The following is a 12310-nucleotide window of genomic DNA, read 5'->3' on the forward strand; positions in this document are numbered from 1 at the left end:
TACAATGTGTTATTATGGGTATGGATCTAATCCAGCTGTTTCGCTGTATTTTATGTCCAATGGTATCATATACTCAGTTGTTTACATAAGTATAATATGCATATGTATGCAATTACCTTAGGTGTGTCCCAGTTCCTTTCATCAGGGTGTACATTTATTTGTCTCATCGATTGCTGTGTACGACTACATGCAGTACGTGAAACACGTTTAAGTAAAATTTGGGGGCATTTTAAATTTTCGCATTAGCTTGATTTTTTGATGGCTGCATTCATTTTTTACCCCATTCTTTACCCTTTTTTATGTGTTGATTTTTTCTTGTGGTATAATACTAAGTGTGTACGTGTTTCCGTAATAATATATAATTGGTGCCACAATATATATTACTCTTTATACTGTGCACCTAGTTTTGTGTTCTTATTAAATACCGAATGTGCAAGACACTGCTTTTCCATGCTTTAACAGTATTCTCTTGGGAAGACTGTCCGCCCGTTCTTTTTTCGAGCCAGTGATTGTTGTCCTTTTTTAGTGTCTATTGTTAGTGCAGCTGGCAGGAATACTGTGTCAGTCTTTCTTTGGTTTCCAGCACGAGTGGGTGGGTTAGGAACGAGATTTGAAAGTTAGAAGTGTTGGTCCGCGGCAGCAACCATCGCGTATTTTTGCTGATATTGCTTGAGATTCCGGCGCTAAGTGAAAGCAGGAGGACCGGACGATAGGATTTATTTTCTATTCTGCAGGGAGCGGCGCGGTACGCTAGGTAAGGTAGACAACTTTTTCGAGTTACCCATGATGTGATGACCGCAACTGAATACTCGCATGTATGTACATGTGAGCAGATGTATGCAGCATTTGGAAACTCACTAGATGTAATTGATGGTTGTTACTAATTTGTCACATATACACGCATGTAAGTGCACATGGGAAGTGTGTTTCTGTTATAGTACACGGCGGGAGCATTCGGAAACTCACTAGATTTAATTGATGGCTGCTACGGATATATGAAGCACATGGGGATTTTTGTTACAGCTAACGGTGGTGCCAACCGGACACGTCACATTGTTTGATATGTTTGGTACTTTTCCGATGGGTTCCAATATACGTTGGGTGCAAGAGTCCATAATATGGCAACAGCGGGCACACCCCTTTGGGATGGGTGTGTTACCCCAATATGATATATTTGGTAACTGTTTATGACAGAATTAACAGTGAGGTGTAGTATGGATATATTACAATTAGTACACACTGCAATTCTGCTTCATCTTGTTACAGAGGAACAGAGATTTTTTGTGTGACCGACTCATCCGGCATAGATGTACGTGGACTAGAGGTGCTCCTGGGTCTTGTGAACTATAGGAGTCTCCATCAGCTACGTTGTTAGTGTTCGTTTTTTTAGTTATGTCCAACTGTGGATATGCCGCATTAGTACATACATGCAATGGGGTGTTTCATGACAGATACTTAGAGGTGTTTGTGTTGGTTCCATAGGCTCAACAGTCATATTGAGGCCCATGGAGGATTGATTTCTGACGCCCTGCCTCACCGTCCCGCAAGCGGAAAACGTGGGGGTGAGTTGGCCTTTATGTGCTTATTTTGGAAAGCATATTGTGACATTGTCTGTCACCTGTGAAAAGAAATAGGGATGACATACTGGCTTTTACATTTTTTAGATTCGCTACTGGCCCAGATACGTGGAGAACCGGGCGGAGCAAGTGCTCCCAGCCTGAATGTCCTGAAGAAGGTCTTTGAGCGAAACACGTGTCGACGTGATCTCTAGGAGGGATATCTGGTGATATTGGACACCGGTTATATGATGACACCTGATATTATGGACTGGGTCACCATAGGAAATGTTAATTGAATATTTTTAGAAAGCAATTCTTGAACAACACAATTTGGTGTTATTATTACACTAGGGTGTTGTATCGATGGATGTTCGAATGTATTTCTGAATGTGGATACGTATGAAGGTATGAGTTGATGTAAGATTTTTTAGGTAATTTATATGTAAGTAAAATAATTGTTAATGTGATGAGTTTTTCCAAATAAATATGTGATTTATATCTAACCAGTGTCATCCTATTCCACTGATCCACCTTTTTGATTGTTGTATACTCTACCTGAAGGATGAGGGATTGTGAGTGCAGGTGTACCCCTTTATTTACTCTTTGTGCACTTTTATGACCTTGAATGTACTAGGCCTAGCGAGATCATTTGTCCTGCAGTCCCTCTATATCCCGTCCCTAGCTTGATTTCACCTGAAACACTTGTACCTAGGCACATTAGTGATGACCAACCACCAATCAATCTGAACTGTCCTCAATATTAGTAAGTTAGTGTATTGTTCTGTATGTCCTTCTCTCCCCACTTTTAGTCATACACTTGCACTATCTGACAAGTCGTAGTATGGTAGTTTATTGATTGTATGCTCTTTTCCTTCTTCCATCCCCTTCTCTCATTCTCCCCTTCTCTCATTCCCTCCTGTCATGCACTTGCACTACTAGAAATGCCTCAGGCCTAGTATGCTAGTTATTTTTTGTTTGATCATTTGGAAATTCAAAGAATGATGACTGTATTCCCTTGTTCCCTTCCCGCCTTGAAGCACTTTGAAGCACTTCACTGGTGTATAAGTGTTTTAAAATTAAACAATTACAATACATTTTTTCCTCTCTTGTTTGAAAGCATTGCAGTCAAGTATCACACATTTCTACGCAAATATGCGTGGTACAAAGGAATACTAGTTCCGACAAAATGCTGATGTACGTTGCATGTTGAGAAACCTAAGCCCCCCAAATAGTTTGTTACTCCAAGTAGAACTAACTAGAATATGTATGGGTTGACTTGCATAACTTGTATGACTTTGTAAGAACTGTAAAACAAAGTAAAAATGGAATAGAAATAAAAGTAAAGGAGAACTATGTTCATTGAATCCGGTCAATGTCTCACCCTACATTCACCATCATTTCATTGCCATATCACACATCAACTGTAATAAAAACTGTCCTCCACTCAGAGAAGTAAAACACTAAATTTGGAGGAATGATTATCAATCCAAAGGAGAACAACACAACTACATGCTTTTGTGGATTAATAATACTCTCAAAATAGGCCATGACAGTAATGACTCTTGTATTACAATTTATTTAAAACTACATGAACTGTGTCATCCCTTGAGAAAACATACACATGACACAAATCCTATGTTGCCAACAACAATTAGCGTGTTTGTAAATGCTGCCAACATCAATAAAAAAACAAAGGGAACTACTTCACCAAATGTCCCTTCTGTTTTGTTAGATCAGTTTCAAACAAAGGTCAAGTAAATAGTTTTATGTCTTCAATTAGGCACAGTGTCAAAGGTAAAGCTCTCAAAAACTCATGCAATATTGAAAAATATGATGCATCCAAGTACATCAATGACTGCAATCACATCATTGCCCTCTTGTCAAATGCTAACATAGACATCATTCAATACATTGCAGCAAATTAAATTGCTGTTGTAAAATATGTTACAGCTTATCTCACCAAAGCTGATAAAACTGAGCTAAAAGTCCTCTGGGATGACATATCATCTGACAAAATCCTTTCACAAAAATGTTTGGTATCAAAATGCTGTCACATAGATCATGTGGGTCATTCGAAGCTACAGATCATTTAACAGGTACAGTCTTGTATGGAAAAACCTAAAAACATTTTCTGGCTCCACCTTGGTCCAGCTTCATTGTTAGATTCAATACTTAACTCTTGCCAAGAAATCAAATCTTTAGCCACAGAAGATCCCAACAACCAGGAAATATAAAAAGTAATCTCATTGACACATACTATCCAAACCGAAGTACTGGTTTGGAAAACATATGCCTGTACAATATAGCCAAAAACTATATCTACAAATAAGGTTATGCCAAATGAGACAATTGGTAAATATTCAGTATTAAATTGTGAAAAGTCTTTCAAAACCCATCTAATTAACAATTTACAATTATAATTTAAATCAAATCTTGAGAGCATAGACAACTTCATTATATGGCCCTGATGCAACTATTGAAACATAGGTGGAAAGAGGAAGACATGTTAGGTTTCTGTGACACATTTCAATTTGAATTCAAGGAAAATGAACGCAGTATAAAACATGAAAATTCTGAACAGTACAAAGAAATATTAGACAATGCATTCCAAGAAGAAGAAGAAATAGAAACACTACTAGATACAGACACTGCTGAAGGGAGTCAACCATCTCTTACAGGAAGCCAAGAGCCACTTGAAGACCCACTCATTCAAAATGAAGCAGAAATAACAATGAATTAGTTCAACAACATCATGTCTCAATCCAACCAAATGAAAGAAGATTTGTCATGCTCAAATCACAGTTAAATGATGAAAAAAGTCACACAAAAATTGAACATTGAATAAAACATTAAAATAATACTTGCAGTATTATAAACGACAGACCTCTGCTCTTGTATGCACTAGGTGAAGATGGTTCTAGCAAAACCTTCTTAATTAAAATGATCAGAACATCTTTAGAAGACAGAACAAAATATAACCTTTCTGCTGTTGTAAAAGCCCCCACAGGTCTAGCTGCTCACAACATAGGAGCTGTAACTTTACAATGACTCAGACTCCTCCCAGTCGATAACTTAAACATATTAGAATATTACAAATTGTCAGCAGAAGCTGCAACTAAAGTACGCAGAATTGTATGACAAATGAAAGTCCTCATAGTATATGAAGTAAGCAGGGTTTTCAACCTAATGCATGCTGTAAGTCATCTAAAAATGCAGAAGTCCTAAAAACTGGATGCGAACAACTGTTTGGAGGAAAATATGTTATTGTTTTTGGAGACCTCCTATAGTTAACTTTAGGCAGTAGGACAAACCCATCAGGTATGTGGCAAAAGCACTACAAAGATGTGGCCAAGGAGATACAAGGTCAATTTGGAAGACAGAAGAATAGAGAGAGCATCATTGTCTAACCCTGTCCTAACCCTAAAGTTTAGGGAAAAACCTTTCCCTAAGAAGCGCTGATGTGCCGCTTACAAAAAAGAAATCACAGAGAATCCATTTTTGAAAAACAGTAACAACATAAAGGTTGTTAGACTCATGTATGTCCTTGGTCAGTTTTAATCCTCATAGAGGAAAGTAGGCAGAAGAAAAGAGTGTAAAAGTAAAGTTTACACCTTGGACTGAAAACACATATCAATGGTAACAAATCTGAGCTGTCTATTGTGGGTACATTACACTTTTACTATCCCATAGACAGGTCAAGACTTCCCAAGGTGACTCTACAAATAAAATCTAAAGAAAAAGGCTCAGAATAATGTTATTGTACTGCTGTAATACAAATTTATAAATACAGCAGATACCCCTTGGTGGGGATAGGCCAATTTCCAAGTGAAAACAAAATGAAGACAAACATGTACATCACATTGACCCTTCCAATAGAGTGTTTCAATGGTATGAGGGGACGTGAGGCTACACTAAGAGACATATAAAAGGTTGTTTGTGGTAAAGGTAGAATGTGTTTTGGTTCTCCACCATGTAGCAACCACTGTCTACCGGTTTCAGTGGTGTATTTTCGGTGTAACCACTTTCATCAGGACAGTCTTCTAAAACAATGGGGAAGAAATCTATGGTGGTACTCAATATTCTGTCACCATATTTCTGCCACAGGGTTTTTATACTTTACCCCATTTTCTAGTGCCAGTGCAGGAAGGTTCATGAGGGGAACCTATGGGAAAACAAAGCAAAAGACCATAGTCACTCCCCAGATACTGCCATGTGCACTGATGCTAGGAGACAGCAGGTAAAATCACTGCATCTCCTTATATAGATCAAGAAAGACCCAAGGAATCCAATGTGCACTAAAGAGATACGTACAAATTAAAATTTAAATTCAGATAGTGTGAAACCAGACAGTGTAGTCTATGATTATATTTGGAATCACAAGGTGGTAAAGCAATTGGTTTATTCTTTATAAATAAAATAAAATAAAACAAATCACACCACTGTTCCCAAACCAACACAGGACCAATCCAGACCCAAACAAAAATTGAGTGGAATGATAGAACAGCCATCCATAACAGTTAGTGGGACAATGTACACTGTGTACTGACCTTTATGGCTGCAATGGATGTGTGCCGTGTTTGTTGTGCAAATGGGCAGAAAAACCACATAGGTGATCCAAGTTGGAGTTGCTATTTGTAGCGATGTGCTGCAATAATGGAAAAAACAGCATCATCACTCAGTGTGTATATAATCCCTCCTTCATTCCATGCTATCATCATGCCTGAAACACATCAGGTAGAGTGCAAGGAAACCGAAAAAGCTTCCAGCCGGCAGCTAATACCATAGACCCCTTTAGAACAAAGTGTTTTAGATCATATGTGCGTCAAAACAACAGCGAAACCATGCTGAAAGTCACGCACATCCTCTTCACTGTAACGGAAAGGGAGAGAGAGGGCTGCAGGCGCGCGCCTAAGGTTATCTAAACATCACTTATTTACGCTACCCGACTCGGACCGGCTGTTATAACCCCCGAAAATCCAGGGAAACTGTGGCCGGGTCGGACGTAAGTAGAGGCTACGCGAAATCACGTGCAAACAGTCACCAAAGTCTTTGCAGAGGATCACATAGTTCAGAGTAGTTTGCGGTTAAGTCTTTGCCAAGAGTTCAGACGTGTTCGACTGAAGACAAAGCCAGATTATACCGTTGGAAGCTGAGGGGCACCGAAAGAGTTGCACAAAATTTACCCTGAGGGGATATATCCTGAGAAACGGCTGCCTACCATTTTGCACCATGGGAGGTGGAGAGGTGGAAAGTGAGGGACCCAATGCCTGGTCCGGCCCGATCCGCAACACAGAAGTGAGCCCGTCAAGACTTCCCAGACTATGGGAGTGCGGGGCTACATATTACGTGGGCAATGTGCCCAGTAAATACGGAAAGACAGAACACGAAAAACGAACAAGTGGAAGGCTGCAACGGCTCCAATGTGAGGTGCGGAGTGGGAGAAACCTGCGTCCTGCCTAGCATTCAGTGGTAACGCGATCCAAAGCTTGGAGTTATTATCCTTGAAGTGTGGTGTGGGATCCCACCCTTGCCGGAACACTGTGTGCGCTGTGAGCAAGCAGTGCATCAGGAAAGGAACGAAAGAAACGAAGTAAAGAGAAAAGAACCAGCTGGAAAAAGGTACGTCGGCGCTCCGCTTCCATTATTAACACACTGCTTCCCAGGGAGTGGTGGGCAGGAGTTCTCAGGCTCGAACTCCCATGAGCACAGTTTAAAGACTTCTGAGCCCCACACACGTTGGTGGGAAACAGGGAAGGAGGGATGTAAGCCTTGGACACATGCGGAGGGCCTCCAACAAAGGGACACAATCCTAAAAGGCACTGTGACAGCCCAGGCACAAAGCAAACGCAAGAGCCCACAGCCTGTATATTAGGGATCTGGATCAACCAGCATAGTCCTGATTTACCTGGCGCAAACAGCCTAAAGTCATTCAGTACAAGAGGAAACAAAACTCACACTACAATATATGAAAGACGTCCCGCACAGACAGAGCAATCTTTAACCCGAACAACAGCTTTGTGAATACTGGGTTGAAGCAGCACAGTCACAGTGATAGAATACTCTGAGCTCATACTAGAGCAATGGCCAACACCTTTCGGCAACCCCGTTAACGCGGGTCGGGCCCTTCCAAAGCTCCAAAATGAAGGAGGTGACCCAATTTAAAAATACAGACCCCGTCAGACAAGCGCACCCGAAATTGCCAGAATTAAGGAGCGAGCCTGGCTCATGTCTTGAAGAAGGGAAACACTGGAACCAAACATCCTGCACCCGGCTTGAACTAACCCTACTCACGACACCAGGGCCCCACGGGTGGGTGGGTCTTGCAACTAACCAAAGGCTTCACTCAATCCAATCATCAGGACACGTGCCATTCCTCTGACATGACAAAGGTTAATAAAGGAAGCAAAAAAGGCCTGATGGATGCATATATCAGCTCAAATATGTGTGAAGAAGGAACGAGGGCCTCACAGCTAAGCCTCTCAAACAGCCCCACACCAGGGGAGAGCAACATGGACCCTTACATGACCTCACGACAGGACATATTTGCGGCCGTCAACAGCAGACTGGATGACATAGGCAATAATATAACCTCAATCAAGGTGGATCTACAGAAAGTCAACACCAGGGTCACCGAGTACCGAGTTTAAGACTAGAGTGGGAGCGCTGGAAGATACATTGGTTATACAAAACAAGGACATTGAGGACATCAAGAAAAGCCTAAAACTGGTCCAATCCAAGAGCGATGATCTGGAGTCGAGGTCACGTAGAAACAATATTAGGGTGGTGGGCATCGCAGAATGACCCCTGAATATACCAATGGAGATAATTTTGGAAAAAGCGATATGCTCAATGCTACCAGAAGCCCAGTTCGCCAAACAATTTCTTGTCGAAAGGCACGCAGATCCCTCAACCCCCCCACACAAACCCACGGTACCACAACACAGACATCACACGCCTGCTCAATTACAGAGACAGGGACCTGAACCTCTGCCTCTCCAGAGAAAAAGGCACACTGTCATGTGACTCAGCACGGATACACATATATCCTGACTTCTCCAGCGGAGTACAGGCAGCCCGTCACACATTCAACCAGGTAAAGAAAGCTCTCAGAGCAAGGTCCGTACCTTATGCAATGCTGTTCCCGGCGAAGCTGCGTCTACAAGACTACGGAAGAGCGCCCTTCGAGATGCCCGAGGAAGTCATGGGGTACATAGAGCAGAACATCCCATTGCCCCCAAATTGTAAGGACCCACTGACTCAACCCAATACATGAATAGCACTGGTGAAATAGATAGATGTCTACAAAATGCAGACACCCCGACCCGCGAAAAGGTAGCAGAGCAGCTCCCAATAGCAGATTGGGTCAAACAATATGGTAAGGACCATACAGAGCCACCCACAGTTGCAGAAGTTGCAGTTAAGAGAGGGGATTACACTGTCCAGTTGGGGGATGGTGAGGGTGGGGCGGGTGGGATGGGTGAGGCTGGTTGCCTAAAGGGGAAAAGAAACAGAGGGTTTTGATGTGCATGATGAATATAACCAAAACATCAGTTGGAAGTGAGGAAGTGCATCCAATTGTTTATTTAAAAAAAAAACGGACGAATTTACAGCTCATGACAGTTCCGGTCAAATGCATATAACCCAGAAATACAATGATACAAACCGCTAATGGCTACTCCCAGGATAGTGAAGGAAATTAGACTCTTAACCTGGAACATAAGAGGTTTGGCAAAACCCATAAAAGCCAGGAAGATGTTAGCTTACGCTAATAGACATAAGATCAACATCCTTCTCCTACATGAAACACATGCAGTCAGAAAAGTGACAGAATCATTCACACGAAACTGGGGCCAACTAAGAATCGCTACAGATTACTCCTCACAAGCCAGAGGAGTCCTACCAAGGATACATAAACGCATCAGATTTAGAATTTCCAAATCAAGGGTGGATGAGGAAGGTAGATATGTGATTGTATGGGGATCAATATAAAACCAAGAATTGATTTTAATCAATAGCTACAGCACCAACATAGACTGTCCAGTGTTCTACCTACACATCCTGGCATTCATTCCTCTGGTGGGGGAGGATAGGGTAATATGGGGGGGGTGACTTGAATAAAATCCTTGATCCATTGATAGACAGATCGTCCACAGGCAACAGACAACACACCAAGTCGGCACTGACCATTCTGCTATGTCCATGTTGCCCCTCTCGGATGCATGGCGGGAGCTACAACCCAACCAACGGGGATATACATTCCATTCACATGTTCATGGATCCAGCTCCCGTATTAACTATTGGCTATGTTCACCAAAATGCATTCCGAGCATGGGAGAATGTGCCATACTTCCCCACACATTTTCAGACCACTCTCCAATCCTCCAGACCTGCAGCTGGTATATGATGACCAGAATCCACGCAGCTGGCGAATGCCCCCGGCACAGCTGAAAGATGAATCTATAATGGAACCATTATGAGCAGAAATACTAAACATCTTTGACCATAACAAAGGGTTGGTGGGATTGGCATCCACGATATGGGAAACCTTTAAGGTCTGGCTAAGGGGTCATCTGAAATCACGATCACAAGGTACACTTAGAGAAATAAGGAAAGAACTGAACAAAACCGAGCACACACTGAAAGGCTTAGAATATGTGCATTCACGCATACCGGAGACGGATACACTTCAACCACTACAGGACCAGCTATCAAAATTCAGATCCGTTGCAGAACGGGAAATATTATATATGGCACAACCAATAAGTGCCAGGAAATACGGAGAAGCTGACAAGGCTAGCAGATCCCTGGCTAACCACCTCAAAGCAGAAGAGGGAATAAGGCAGATCATGTGGTAACTGGCCCAGACGGAATAACACTTAAAAATGACCATAAGGTGAATACAATATTTCTAGAGTTTTATACTAATCTTTATGCTAACGCAGACCTAGCGACACCAGAAGAACATGGAGTTGTTCCCATTACTCCTATTGGAACCTGCAGATACAGAGATACTAGATCTTCACCTTTGCATAGAAGAGCTGTATCAAGCTATTAAAGACCTACAAGCGGGTAAAGCTCCAGGGTCAGATGGTATCCCAGCAGACCTCTACAAAACCTTTATCTCAGACCTCACCCCAGGGCTACTTGAAGTGTGGGAAGAAGCCTTGGAGACCCGGACACTGCCTGTCAGGTCCTTGGTCCTCTTGACTGGCGCAGAAGCGGCACAAACACCTACCTCCCCATTGGGTCTTGGAACCTGGGATGTTACTACCACAGGACACCGCAACCCTCTGGGGAAAGAGGGCTAGGGTCTGTTGAGTGGATAGGTAGAGGTAGATCAGGGTAACCGGAAAGAGGTTTAGTGAAGTGCAATGGATGGGTAGGGGGACTTAGGCAAACATGCTCCTCGGCTCCTGCTCCGGCTCCAGTGGACAATGATTCCACCCTTGCACACTCACTCCGCAATCATTAAATGTGCCCTCTATGGTTGGGGGCCTTTGTACTGGAGCCGTAACCAGAAAATGCTTTAGCAGTTATGCATGTCACACCTGTATTTGGTTATACACTGCCTACTTGGTACTTCATGTAGGCAAGTCCCCGCATTTCCAGAGTAACAGATTCCCCACATTACCCCATGCATGGACAGAAAACAATATGCACACATATGCAAATACACTTAGCTTGGCTTTCTGTGCGAGTTCAAGGTCCTCTGGGCGTTTTCGTGTTGGTGGGCTGATGTGCCGTCACTCAGGTTCATATGAAGCTCAAACGAGCAAGGTAAAGTCAGTACATGTGCGCATAGTTGTCGTTCCTAAGAACGTTCCCTGAGGGGTTAAAACAAGTTACTGGTGAGGTTACTTCACCGCCTCTTAATTAAACAGAACTCTAGGAGCAGTTAGGCATGCGTACCATGCAGGGGTTAACATGGGTTGCTCGGTCGTAGTTTTCGTGGCTCTCGGCTGTTAGTGGTTAATGTTCCCCCAATGCGTGTAGCGCGTCTCCCTTCCAGCGGAGAAATCAGCTTTCCACAAAATGAATAGGCTGCTACTTATCTTTGGTTTGTATGCAGGGCCTGGGGGGTGGATGTAGGCATGCTGATGCCCCGTGTAGGCGTGCCTCCAGGAGCTCGCGGAATACACATCTTCACTCTCTGGTAGTCTGGATTGCGAGCAGCGCTTACTGGGCATGGCTCGCACATGTGCACTTGTGCGGGTGTGTCTCTCTTCTCCCAATTAGGCTTGTGTAGCACACGGCCTACTGGAAAATGTAGTTTCTGGGCAGTTCTCCATCCCTGGGCCTTGGTCCTGCAAAAAGGGTTGAAACACGCCTGAAAACCTGGTGGGGTGCTTTAGGACTTCACCCACTCCCCCAATGGCCCATACAGGGGCTACTACTCACCCCACTGCCCCTTCAACTGCCCCAACCACCCCAGCCGTGAAACTGCCGGAGTCCGTGAGAGAAGCCATAATAACAGTCCTACTCAAACCGTACAAGCCTCCATGAACCTACATCATATTGCCCCTGTCCCTGATCAATGTCAACACCAGAGTTTTTGCTAAAACAACAGCTAACTGCTTACTGCTCTATATGAATAACTTAGTTCATCCAGATGAATCAGGATTTATCCATACATGGTCCACGGCCTTGAACCTCTGTAGATTTTTTGCCATCCCCTCACAACTTGGCCCAAAAGCCAAAACAGTAGCAGTATCGCTTGATGCTGAGAATGCTGAGAAAGCATTTGACTCTGT

Source organism: Ambystoma mexicanum, chromosome 2q (genome assembly GCF_040938575.1).
Source record: "Ambystoma mexicanum isolate Mex_15411 chromosome 2q, UKY_AmexF1_1, whole genome shotgun sequence".
NCBI classification, from domain to species: Eukaryota; Metazoa; Chordata; class Amphibia; order Caudata; family Ambystomatidae; genus Ambystoma; species Ambystoma mexicanum.